This window comes from Papaver somniferum, chromosome 9, assembly GCF_003573695.1.
Source record: "Papaver somniferum cultivar HN1 chromosome 9, ASM357369v1, whole genome shotgun sequence".
Lineage (NCBI taxonomy): Eukaryota > Viridiplantae > Streptophyta > Magnoliopsida > Ranunculales > Papaveraceae > Papaver > Papaver somniferum.
Genome location: NC_039366.1, coordinates 40,178,677 through 40,190,569, shown reverse-complemented (window position 1 = coordinate 40,190,569; position 11,893 = coordinate 40,178,677). Strand labels below are relative to the sequence as shown.

At 41.7% G+C, this 11,893-nt stretch overlaps 1 pseudogene; it reads right to left on the bottom strand.

The window, feature by feature from the left end:
- Nucleotides 1-8,115: 8,115 nt before the first annotated feature.
- LOC113311838 lies at nucleotides 8,116-11,818 on the bottom strand (annotated as a pseudogene).
- Between the last annotated feature and the right edge of the window lie 75 nt (nucleotides 11,819-11,893).

The window sequence follows — 11,893 nt, the reverse complement described above, 5'->3', positions numbered from 1 at the left end:
TAGGATATCAGCACAGAAGCAATCAAGGACCTAGGTTTGGAGAGCGAAGACCAAATGCACCGGCCTTTGAAGATGTAAAGCTTCCAAGACTCAATACAACTGTGGAGAAGGTATGGGAAGCGATAGTGCTAATAGAAGAGATTCCGCCCTCACCAAATCTGGGAAGAGAACCACCTTTGAGTACTAGGATTCATGAATTTTGCAGATATTATCGGTTTCATGGACATCACACGAATGACTGTCGAAACATCCGAAGGATTATAATTCTCCTAGTGGAACAAGGGAAGCTCGTTCATTTTCTGGAGGGACATGTATAACCGCCCCCACCCCCATCTCGGGACAATCAACAAGTGTACCGAATTGAAATAGATCGGGGAACCCACAAACTGAATTGTAATTCGATAATACATTCAGCCACGAGCATTCAAAGTTTCCATGATAATATACTCAAAAGAGTGCATAAGAGGGACTTCGAAGGGAATGAGATATTCAGTGTGGCGAAGAAGGAGCCATTAGAAGAATGGAAAAATAGGGAGATAACATTCTTACCAAAGGACACACCACAGGGAGGAGCTTCACATCCAGAGTCATTGGTCATAACCTTAAATTTTGGAAAATACTCAAAGTGGGAGGATGACGAAGTCAAGAAAGAGAACATTTGGGCAATAGACAGAATCCTGGTGGATACGGGGAGCTCGGTTGACATACTCTTTTATCATGCATTTAGAAACATGGTTACAAAGATTCAGACCTTGTACCATCGACATATAATATATATGGGTTCAACGGGGTTGCGTCAAGGCCGAAGGGAGAATTAGTCGTAAAGATTTTCGCAGGCGAGTTGGAAACAAAAGTTATTGTTTGTCTGATAGATATAGACTCACCTTATAACGCTCTCATAGGTCGGTCGTGGATACATGGGATAAGGGTTGCATCTACATATCATCAGACCATACGGTTTCCCATGCCAAGCGCAATAAGCGAGATTAAGGGAGATCTAAAGGATGCGCGAGATTGTATCGAAAAGTATGTCCACAACTATGATGAGAAACTGAGAAGGAAGATAGAACAAAAAAGGAAGGTATGCGAAGCAAAAAAGAGCGGAGCAACTGATGGTGTTCACCATTGGGATAAGCGAGGAACAGATTACAACGCAGAAAAACATGGAGGAGGTAGATAAGATGACGATTTTCAATGAGAGAGATCGCGAGAAAAGTCCGGAGAAGGAAAGACAAGTTGAGATAAAGCAAAGTGGAAAAACGAAGAAGGGAAAAATAGATAAAGGAAGCGAAGTAGTGAGAAGCAAGAAAGAAATCCCCATCGCCAAGGAAAAACGAACCCCGCAAGGCGGAGCAAAAGCAAACAACTCCAAGCATAAGAAGGTATCAATACAAGAGATTGGGAAAGGTGTTGAATTATCCGGTCATTTTGGTAAGGAAAATGAGGCATGCGACGAAGACAAGGAGATGGAGCAATTAAAGGAGGAGTTCTACCAATAAAGGCGAAGGAAGACTTGGTAAAAGAACAAATAAGGCTAGAAAGGCAAAACGAGAAGCTCTTGATTAAGAACAATCACCTAAAAAGAAAACAAACGGAACATAACACCCAAAGGGGAGAAAATGCTTCGGGAAAGAAATTGGCAACTGAAGGACGTCATGAGTATTGGCGAGATAGAAAGGGGCGAGGGGAACAAAATGAACGAGAAGATCTGAAAAGAGCCATAGAAAGCAGCAGGAGGGAGTTCAGGGAAAAAGAATATCGTATGCAGCAATTAATGGTGACAAAGAGAAAGGCGCATCAAGCAATGTCCCAGTGACAGGGAGGAAATATGGAATGCAGGAAGAACCAGAAATGATGAACAAATATGCGAGAAGTGAGCCATGCAAACCAGAAATAACAACACTATTTTCGTTAAAGCAAAGGGAGAATGAAAGCTTGCGAAGTGTTGTGGCAAGATGGGATTCAATTTGCGGAGAACTACAAGGGAGGCTGCCCGAAGATGATTTGATGTGCTCGTTCATCTATGCATTATCAACCAAACACCCATTGTTTCCAATGTTGTTCAGAATCATGAACGAAGTGAAGATGAAAGAGTTGAAAAGGTACCAGTCTGAGTACATCCTCCTAGAAGAGGAGAACTGATATTAATAAAGAATCAGAGAGATGAGATAAATGTACTAACTTTAATGAATTTATCATCTAGTAATGTAACAGACTCATGAAATAACGACAATGACATCTCTGAATTTTGATGAGCCAATTGGAGGAAATGGATTTTCATATTCGCAAAGCACTCAAAAGGAAATAAGCCACGAACCAGGCAAATAAGACCTCAGATTAGGAGGCAAATAAGACCCACGAAATGAACAGTTTCCAGGGAAAGTTAAACCCTTCGCGTAGGAAGGCTGGGAATCCACGGCATGCACCCTAGTTCGCATGAAAATGCAAGAGGCAAGACCTAACGCATGTAGTGAACAACTCTCAGAAAGGAAGTTAGGGGAAATGATAATACCTATCCGCTGAGGGTCCCTTTTATGATGGCCTTCGGTAAGGAGTGCGGAGTATGACCAAGGCGCCGACGTATTCGGTTGAGCTGCGGGTGCCTGGGACGTCTGGAGCGTTACCATCCATGTACGTATGGCAAGTATTGTCTACAATGCACTCAATTCCAAATAAACCTCACTTAGGGTGTGACTTAGTAATCTCAAGTCATATCGACGAAGGAGATAAGAGGTCACGAAAACAACTAAATGTCATAATAACTGGATGGGAGGAGACCAACATACATGTTAGGGTTAACCTCCTTGAAGGGGCAATCAGGGGGAATATAAAGGGATGGCACCCTCCAGATTAGGGAGTTGTGTGACCAAAAAAGACGGCAATGTCATGGGACTAACATTCATGGGAATAAATAGCTAGGTTTGTCGTATTCTCGCGAAATGGGGTTCACAAAAATGTTAAGACGAGGTAGATGGATTATTATTTGAAAGAATAATAAGAGTCTGACACTTCGTCGAAAAGATCCTTCAAAAGGGATGAGGCACCATAAGACCTTAATTAGGAGGCACAATATGACCTTGGAAAGCAACACATGAATGGATAACACAAGAACAATATATAAAGCGAAATTATCATGAAATGAGTAAAAATACAAAGGCAGACAAAGGACAATGGAGAAAGGTTAAGCAGCGAAAGTAAGGACAACAAGAGAAGCATAGGCAAAAAATTAAAGAAAGAACACGCAATGAGGCAAGTAACAAGGTTATACCTCTCATAGCTTGTGCGCGAAATCAACATAGCAAGATACCAACCTTTCATTCATACCTTGGAAATTCACAAAAGAATAAGAGGCAACTATATACTTTAAATTTTGTTATTCTTTTGAGTATTCCCTCGGCGGGTATATACTTGGCGAAATAAAAAATCATAACATCGACATAGTCAACAAAAGTATTAAGAATATATAAAAGGAGTCAAGATGTTTTTCACCCCAATCTTGGGAGCGCCCAGATAAAGAAATTGTTATAATAATTAAAGTTGAAAACATGGGAGAAGGGAAACTAAGATTGTTGTTGAAGAGGAAGGTCGTAAGTAACTGTTGTCTCAGGGATTTCACCACCAGCCCCACCAAAACCAGCACCAGTATCTGCATCCAAGTTCGAAGGTTGTCCCGGAAAACTTGAGCAAGAAAAGGCACACTTAGACTCTTCCTCCTCGACCTTGGTCTCATTGATCGTTTGCTCCCCTCCACCCTCAGTGAGCCTCTCTTCTTCAACTGAGATAATTCGCGGTTGACTGGTTGATCGACGTCGGAAAAAACTTCCAGAGGAAAAATAGGATGAGGAATGCCTTTCTCGTCGCAGAAGTTGTTAAAGAGAGAGACCATGTGGTTCTGGGTATTCTTGCGATCTAACTTCGCTACTTTCCCAGAATATTCTATCATCTCATCAATATCAACATTCAAATCCTTAACCTCATCTTTGAGGCAAGAAACTTCTTTACGAGACTCATCCCTTTCGTGGGAAAGATGAAAAACTGGATTCTTATAACGCTCTTCGGATTCTGCAAAAGCAAAACAAGATTTTTTCAGAAATCTGAAATTTGACATAACCGATAGTATCTCGCATTGCACCTAGAGCTACCTTCCATCTGTAAGATAGTGGTATTCAAAGTCTCTTGGATATCAGAATGCAAATGATCCAGCCTGGAGATTTCTAGATCTGACTCTTGGAGTTGAACGCATAACTCGTGATATGCATTATCCCAACCTTTACCGTGACCAGACTTCGAAGTATCTTTGCTAGGTTGAATGACGAGAGCACTCTTGTTCTTGCAAAGATCTGGAGACTTGGTTTGGGAGGAAGATTTGACAGACTTCGAGCGTGAGGAGTTATCCAGCTGAGCCTGAAGAAATTCCACCGTTTTCTTCAGACAATCAATTTCCTCATTTAAGCCAGCTACCTTGTTGCGAGATTTATGAAGATCAACCACAAACTGATTTTTTCTACTGATTTCGCGCTCGTTATCTTCCTCCAACCTCTTATAGGCTAATAACGACGAGGAATGAAGATTCCTCGAAGTAGTAAGGGAATTGTTAACCCGCTGAAGTTCTATCTTAAGTCGCTCGTTCTCGTCATGAAGATGAAGATTCAGCTCTTCGTTATGAGAACAATCAATAGACTGGCAGTCCACTTGCGAGAAAAGGGTCTCGACCTTCTCATTCAAAATCGCGTTCTCAGCCACATAACAATCATTCTGGGTCACGAGGTACAGATTCTCAGCACAAATATCTTCCAGCGAGGCAGACACTTCAGAAGCATCAATTTGGCGTTGCATGCATCGAGCTTGACGAAATACGAAATAAGAAAATAACATAAGTAACAGCAAAGGCAAGGAATGAATCTGCAAGGGGAAGAAACTTACTTTGAAGTTTCTCCATCTTCTTATCTTGCTTGCTGGAATACTCCTTATCCTCTCTAAGCTCCTTCGTCAAGGACTTGATTTGAGCATCATCCTTCTTTGCTTTCTCGCGAATAAGTCTAATCTCCACGAGGCTGGTCATGTGACGATTGACTTCCTGCGAATCGAAGGACCGGAAACTAAAAATGTATCTCGGAATGAGGATAAGGCATAATTGAAAGAGCATAAAATACTCACCAGGTTTATTAAGGCAGAATGTTGTTGGAGAGACAAATTCATAGAGGCATTCAACAATGCGGATGCATCTTGAGAAACAAAGTCGTCAGCGCTAAAAGTCACCAGAGATTCAAGAGCACGAGATCTCATGGCTGGATCTTCGCGAGCCTTGTGGTAAATATCTTGCAGAAACTTAATTGCAGGATCATAAAGGGGATTAGATGAGACAGACGAGACCCTTTGCTTACCTTTATCATAAGGGGAAGTCTTTTCAGGGGATTCTTCAACATGAACCACCAAAGGAGGAGGAATAGGAGAATCAGCAAGCTTGGAAGAAGAAGTTGTAAGAGGCTAGGAAGATTGGTGCTTGGGAAGAGTAGGTTGACTTGGAACAGCAACAGAGCTCCTAACCACGGTCAAACTAGCCAGACCCAAGGTCCTACGCTTTCTCTTGGGCTCGCCAGAAGGAAGGACATGGGAAGATGAAGTCTGCGAAATAGCAAGATCAATACGATTGATAAACGGCATGATCATAACACGAGAAATGACAATTTCGACAAAGTAAAGACACCTGATTTGAAGGGGAGGGCGAAGCAGGGTCACGTCTTTTTCGTCCACCAGTTGGCTCGGAAGAAGATTGTTTAGCAAGGAGAGTATCACCCTACGAAGAAAAATGGGTTAGAGATTAATCACAGAAAAGAGAGTGATGAGCGAAGTGGATACCTATTTACGAGAATAAGGTTCGATTGTAACATTCCTTTCCTTGCGATCGTTGAGAAGACCAGCAATAGGCATCTTGTACTAAATAAAAGGAAAAGAGGTGTGAGAACAAACAAAGCCCAAAAACAAGAGAGAGGCCTAAGAAGCAAGACAATACCTCAGCGGGCATGAACCATCTAAGCTTCCAAGGATATCAACCAGGGAGATAAAAATGCTGAGGAAGATGACCCTCACGAGGAACTCCTTTCTCGTCAACACACCGGATAAAAGGGGCCCCTACCACCAAAGGGAGCATCGCCTAGTCTTCGTCTTGTTCCAGTTTGAGAGGATCCACGTCTAAAGAAAGAGCTTTGGATGAGGCCGAGATAGTCTTCCGGATGAGCTCAATACCCCACTCCTAATACTTTCTAGTGCTTGTAAACCTAGCGGAATAAGTAGCCGCGAAGGAGTTTGCATTGTAGTCGCGAGGATCAAATTCCACAGCTATTGACGGAACCTGCGAAGTGTGGTTTCCCGAGCGAATTGCAAACTCGTTGGAAATGCGAATTACATTACCAGAAAGCTGGAAGAACCCACACTGGAGCTTATTCAAAATCTCAAGGAAAACAGGGTTTGAAGGGTTGTAGAGAGGAAAGGATAACCCGGATCTTAATTGACCAACGGTGATGATCAGCTTGTCTGCAGACCAAATATCAGACAGAATCCATCTATAGTTCAGCTCCATGTTGGTAATCGCAGAGACGGGAGGAGTTACAGAGGAGTCGACGGCAGGAGTTAAAGACAAACCCAGCTTCTGGAAGTCTGCGTGGAATTCATCAAAGGTTTTGAACGAGGTGTTGAGGCATTCTTTGGATCCATAATAAGATAGGGGAAAGTGAGAAAGTTGAGAGAAAAGAAAGGTGATAACAAAGGCAGAGACAGGAGCAGAAGAAATAATGGTTTGACTTCACAGAAAAGAGAAGGAAGAAGAAACCCAAACTAGGGTTAAATCGAGATATTTATAGTAAGTGGAAGATTACCGGCAAAACAAGTTGTCGGCACGTTCGAGGAAACTTGACCGGCAATAACCGGTTACCAAAAGAACATGGTCCCGTGGAAACCAGGGGTTGAAAACGTGGCAGCCAATGCATCTCAGCCGGTTATTATTCCATTCTCGTATAATTCAAACGAAATAAGAAAAGGCAAAATGTAGGTACACAAAATAGGCTCACCACGTGGCCGCACAGGAAGACACGAAATAGGACTGAAGAATCTCACTCAAAGATCCCGGTCAGTGACTTGTCAAATCAAATGTCAGAATTACCTCGCCACCAACTAATAACACGAAGCACGAAGAGGAAGCATCCTAAAACGAAGTATCTCGCATAAGGAATCTAAAACACAAACGAATCAAATTGGAGTACCCAACAAGACACTAGCCACGAAATAAAGGTTGGCGAAATAAGGTTACTTGCCTGAAAAGATAATTGGTGAAGCCAGTAAATTATGGAGTAAGAAAAGATACAGCTATCCCGAAAAACACCCAAAGTTGTCAGCGAAAGAAAGGGGAAAACTTTATGGAAAATGATCTGGATGAAGTATAAAGCATCTCCACGAGATCCAGACGAAGTAAACTGAGTTGTACGCCATTAGGGTCGATTGGTCTATAAATAGGGGTCCTTGGACAATGTATGGAGGGGCGGATTCTTTAGAGAGGGAGAGCTTTTCTTAGAACGAGAAATTAGGGTTTTCTTGTATTCAAGAACTTATATTTTTCACTACTTGGAGTGGTTAATCAAAAAAGAATTTCCGATCCAAAACTCTTATCCTGTCTTAGATCAGTTTCGTTTCTTATTTGGGTGTGTTACTGGATTTTCAGTAGTTACAAGCCTCGCTAAAAAGTTCTGAATAGAATCCTTAGATAACCAACATGCTAAGTAACTAGCCTCGCTAAAACGTTGTCAACAAAACCTCATGACCGGATAAAACCTGGACAGAAAAAACAACACAAACATCAACATTTTGGAGTGATATAATGGAATGTCACGCATATCATCCTCATTGAATCAACATTTTGGTTGCAAAACTTTATTTTCGTGAACTCAGTTGTGAGACAACTGTGGATTAGTTATCTTGTAAACCAGGTGATGGTTATTCATAAAACATAATTAAAAAAAAATATACACATGAACTCGCAAGAAAATAAAAAGATTGTAAACTGTTGGAAGAAAAGAAAACATTCGTATGCTTCATACTACAAAGATGGATAAAACCATGTTCTCAACTTCTTCCAAACTGGCCCTCCAAACTGGAACCCAGATGGGCCAGCAGCAGCTGCTGCGTCATCAGAAGGCAATCATCTTCCATCCAGTAAGTCTCAACAATCTTCGCTGCCTTCTCATTAATCTCTGTGTTGTCATGACTCTTTAGATTTTTAATCTTATCTAACCCTTCAGCTTCATCAATCAACTGTGCACATACATTTACACCACCAGTGGTACCTAAGTTCTTCTCAGTTTCCCCAACCCTTAAGATATTCTCTAAACCTTTTAAACACACTGTGACAATTCCTGAGTCGGGACAAACGAGGAGATCACACAGTGGTCTGATGCAACCCTTGCCCACCAGATACTTGATTTGTTCATCGGTGCCACCATCAACAGCATTAGAGATAGCCCATGCAGCGTCTTTCTTTATATCAAATTCAGCAGTTTGAAGCAGATGTACCAGAGGGCCTATAATTTCAGCTGCAATGACAGCCTGTATCTGATCCGTGTTCCCGGCTGTAGTGTTTGTCAAAGATTCTAAGGAATTGATTTTATTAATCTCTCACACACACTACAGATTGTTCTACATTAAGTATTTATACAAGTTACAAGGAATGGAAGACCTAACAGATAGAACGAGTTTACATGGCTTGTTACAATAATCAAAGATGCATAGGACTCGGACTTACAACAGGTTCAATAAGCATATTCCTGAAGACTTGGACTATACATGGACTGACGGTGCAGACTATATACACATCTTTGGTGCAGATAAGATCCACAGTTTTAGTGCAGATTATATACACATCTAATACCCCCCTCAAGTTGGAGGCTGAGGACCATCTGCACGAAGACCCAACTTGCTAGAAAGGCGAAGAAAATGATCCACTCCCAGCGGCTTTGTGAAAATATCAGCTAATTGTAATGTTGACGGTAGATAAGTAGGTTTGATTAGACCAGAAAGGAGTTTGTCACGTACGAAATAGCAATCTATTTCAATATGTTTAGTTCGTTCGTGAAAAACAGGATTAGCAGAAATATGAATGGCAGCTTGATTATCGCAATAAATGGGAATAGGTTTTGGAATAGTGATACGAAGATCAGTGAAAAGATAATGCAACCATTGCAGTTCAGAAGTAAGTCGTGCAAGAGCACGATATTCTGCTTCAGCAGAAGAAAGAGATATTGTTGGTTGCTTCTTGGACTTCCAAGAAATACGGTTGTCCCCTAACATCATAAAATAACCTGTCGTTGATCGACGAGTTGTAGGGCAGCCTGCCCAATCAGAATCGGTGTAACCCGAGAGAGACAAAGAGCTTGAGGCAGATAAAAACATACCATGACTAACGGTACCTTTAAGATAACGAACAATACGATGTGCAGCAGCCAAATGACCAGAGCATGGTTGTTGCATGAATTGACTTAAATAATTAACAGAAAATGTGATATCAGGACGTGTTACCTGAAGATACAAGAGACGACCTATGAGACGTCGATAAATACTGGGATCAGATAGAGGATCACCAGAGGATGGCAGTAGTTTAAGATGTTGCTCCATTGGAGAAGGAGAAGGCTTAGCTCCCAAAAGACCACAGTCAGTCACAATGTCAAGAATATATTTGCGTTGACAAAGTAAAATACCTTTGGGAGAACGTGATACCTCAAGGCCCAAGAAATATTGCAAGCGACCAAGGTTTTTGAGAGAAAACTGAGATTCAAACTGATAGGTCCTAGGATGGATCAAGCTGATACCATCAAAGATTCTAAGGAATTGATTTTATTAATCATTCACACACACTACAGATTGTTCTACATTAAGTATTTATACAAGTTACAAGGAATGAAAGACCTAACAGATAGAACGAGTTTACAGGGCTTGTTACAATAACCAAAGATGCATAGGACTCGGACTTACAACAGGTTCAATAAGCATATTCCTGAAGACTTGGACTATACATGGACTGACGGTGCAGACTATATACACATCTTTGGTGCAGATAAGATCCACAGTTTTAGTGCAGATTATATACACATCTAATAGTTTGAAATGGTCCAGCATGCTTCCTTCTTGATGCTTTCCTTGTGATTTTTCGTAAGCAAGTTCGGAAGGCAAGGAAGTAATTGCTGGTTCATAATGATCTGTGTCTGCATATCATTACCAGTACAAATATTTCCAACAGTGCGGAGCGCGGGGATGACCACTGAAGGGGAAGGATGCATTAGAAGCTCCACAAGACGTGGACAGAAATTAGCTTCAATAACAGCCTGGATTCTGTCATTTATACCACCATGACCATGAGACAAATATGATAAGGCCTAACAAGCATATGTCAGGACTTTTTCATCTGTTGAATGACTGAGACGCTGGAGCGCTGGTAGAACAGCTCTTGTCTGTTCAAAAGGAGGCTGAGGCTTGCCCCTACAGAAGTTTAACAAAGTCCATGTGGCACGTCTAAGCATAGAAAGTTTGGCATGCTCATTCAACTGTTGAAGCAACGGTATCAAAGCCCCTTCTCCGAGAACAAGATCTCGACATTGGGGGGAATCACCCGCAAATTCCCAAGTGCCCAGACAGCCAGTTCGCGAACATCATCACCTGGAGATCTAAGAAGTCTGACAAAATTAGGAACTGCTCCACTCTCAATTACAACCCTAACATTATCTGAAGTTCCCGATGCAATGTTTGTGAGAGCCCAAACTGCCTCAAACTGTAGCTGTGGGTAATCTTCTCTCGTTAGAAATTCCACAGATTTAGGAACAACACCCGATTGAATAACTTCGTCGATCGGAGGACTTCGTTCCACTGATAGTAGTTTCCGAAACTGTCTAGTCGCCTCAAGCTGTAACTCTCTTTCATCTGACCTTACTCCCGCAATCATCGAGGCTAGACTTTCGAGCTTCTTTTCAACACAAGTACCAGCACCTTGAATAGCAGAAGATGGAGATTGTTGAGCTTGCATACCTTCTCTTTTCTTCTGTTAGGGTGCTAATACTAAAACAGATAAATAAAGACTCTAATCTTTTGATTGGGGATCAAGCACCTTGAAATTCTGATAAAAAAAAACTCACTTCTACAGAGAAGCTTATATAGCTTAGAGATCTAACTAAATTAGGAAACCCAAACTATAGAAAGAAAACAAACGGAGCAGAAAATCAAAATAAACAAAATATGGAAACCTACAAGTTTAGATAAGAGTTGTCACTTGTCAGCAAAATAGTTAGATCTTCATGCTTACACCACGAATTCTTGGGCCAGTTAGCTTACACCACCAATTCCTGGGCTTCTGCTTGAAGAGCCAAGGTGGCCCATCCCGATCTAGCCGCAAGGTTAACAAATTTCTTTAGGTCGGTTGAGTAAAGGAGAAATGCATCTGATGGAGTAGTCTTTTTCTTTAAAAGATGCATCTGAGAATAAAATCCAGCCCGGTCCTATAAATTCTGAGGAGGTTGATGAATTCGGAATTGCCGGAGGAGAATGCGAACCATACAATGGCTGCGGGTATGATTTGGGTGCTAATTCCACAGCAAAGACTGTCGGCAACAACCCCGATACAGATTGTCGGCATACCGTATCGATGGCTGAATCGTTGGTTTAAAGCAGTGACCAAGTCAAGACTGCTAGTTGTCACTTTTGTTCATTCTTGTCCATTTTCCAATACCTCCCCAATAATCTTGGCTGCCCGCCAACTGGTTAAGGACAACCAGATAGACCACATGTTGTAGGGATCTACAGACTTATCAAATCATGCGCTATGGGCTCTCTCTTGGGGCCAAAAATTTATGTCGTATTC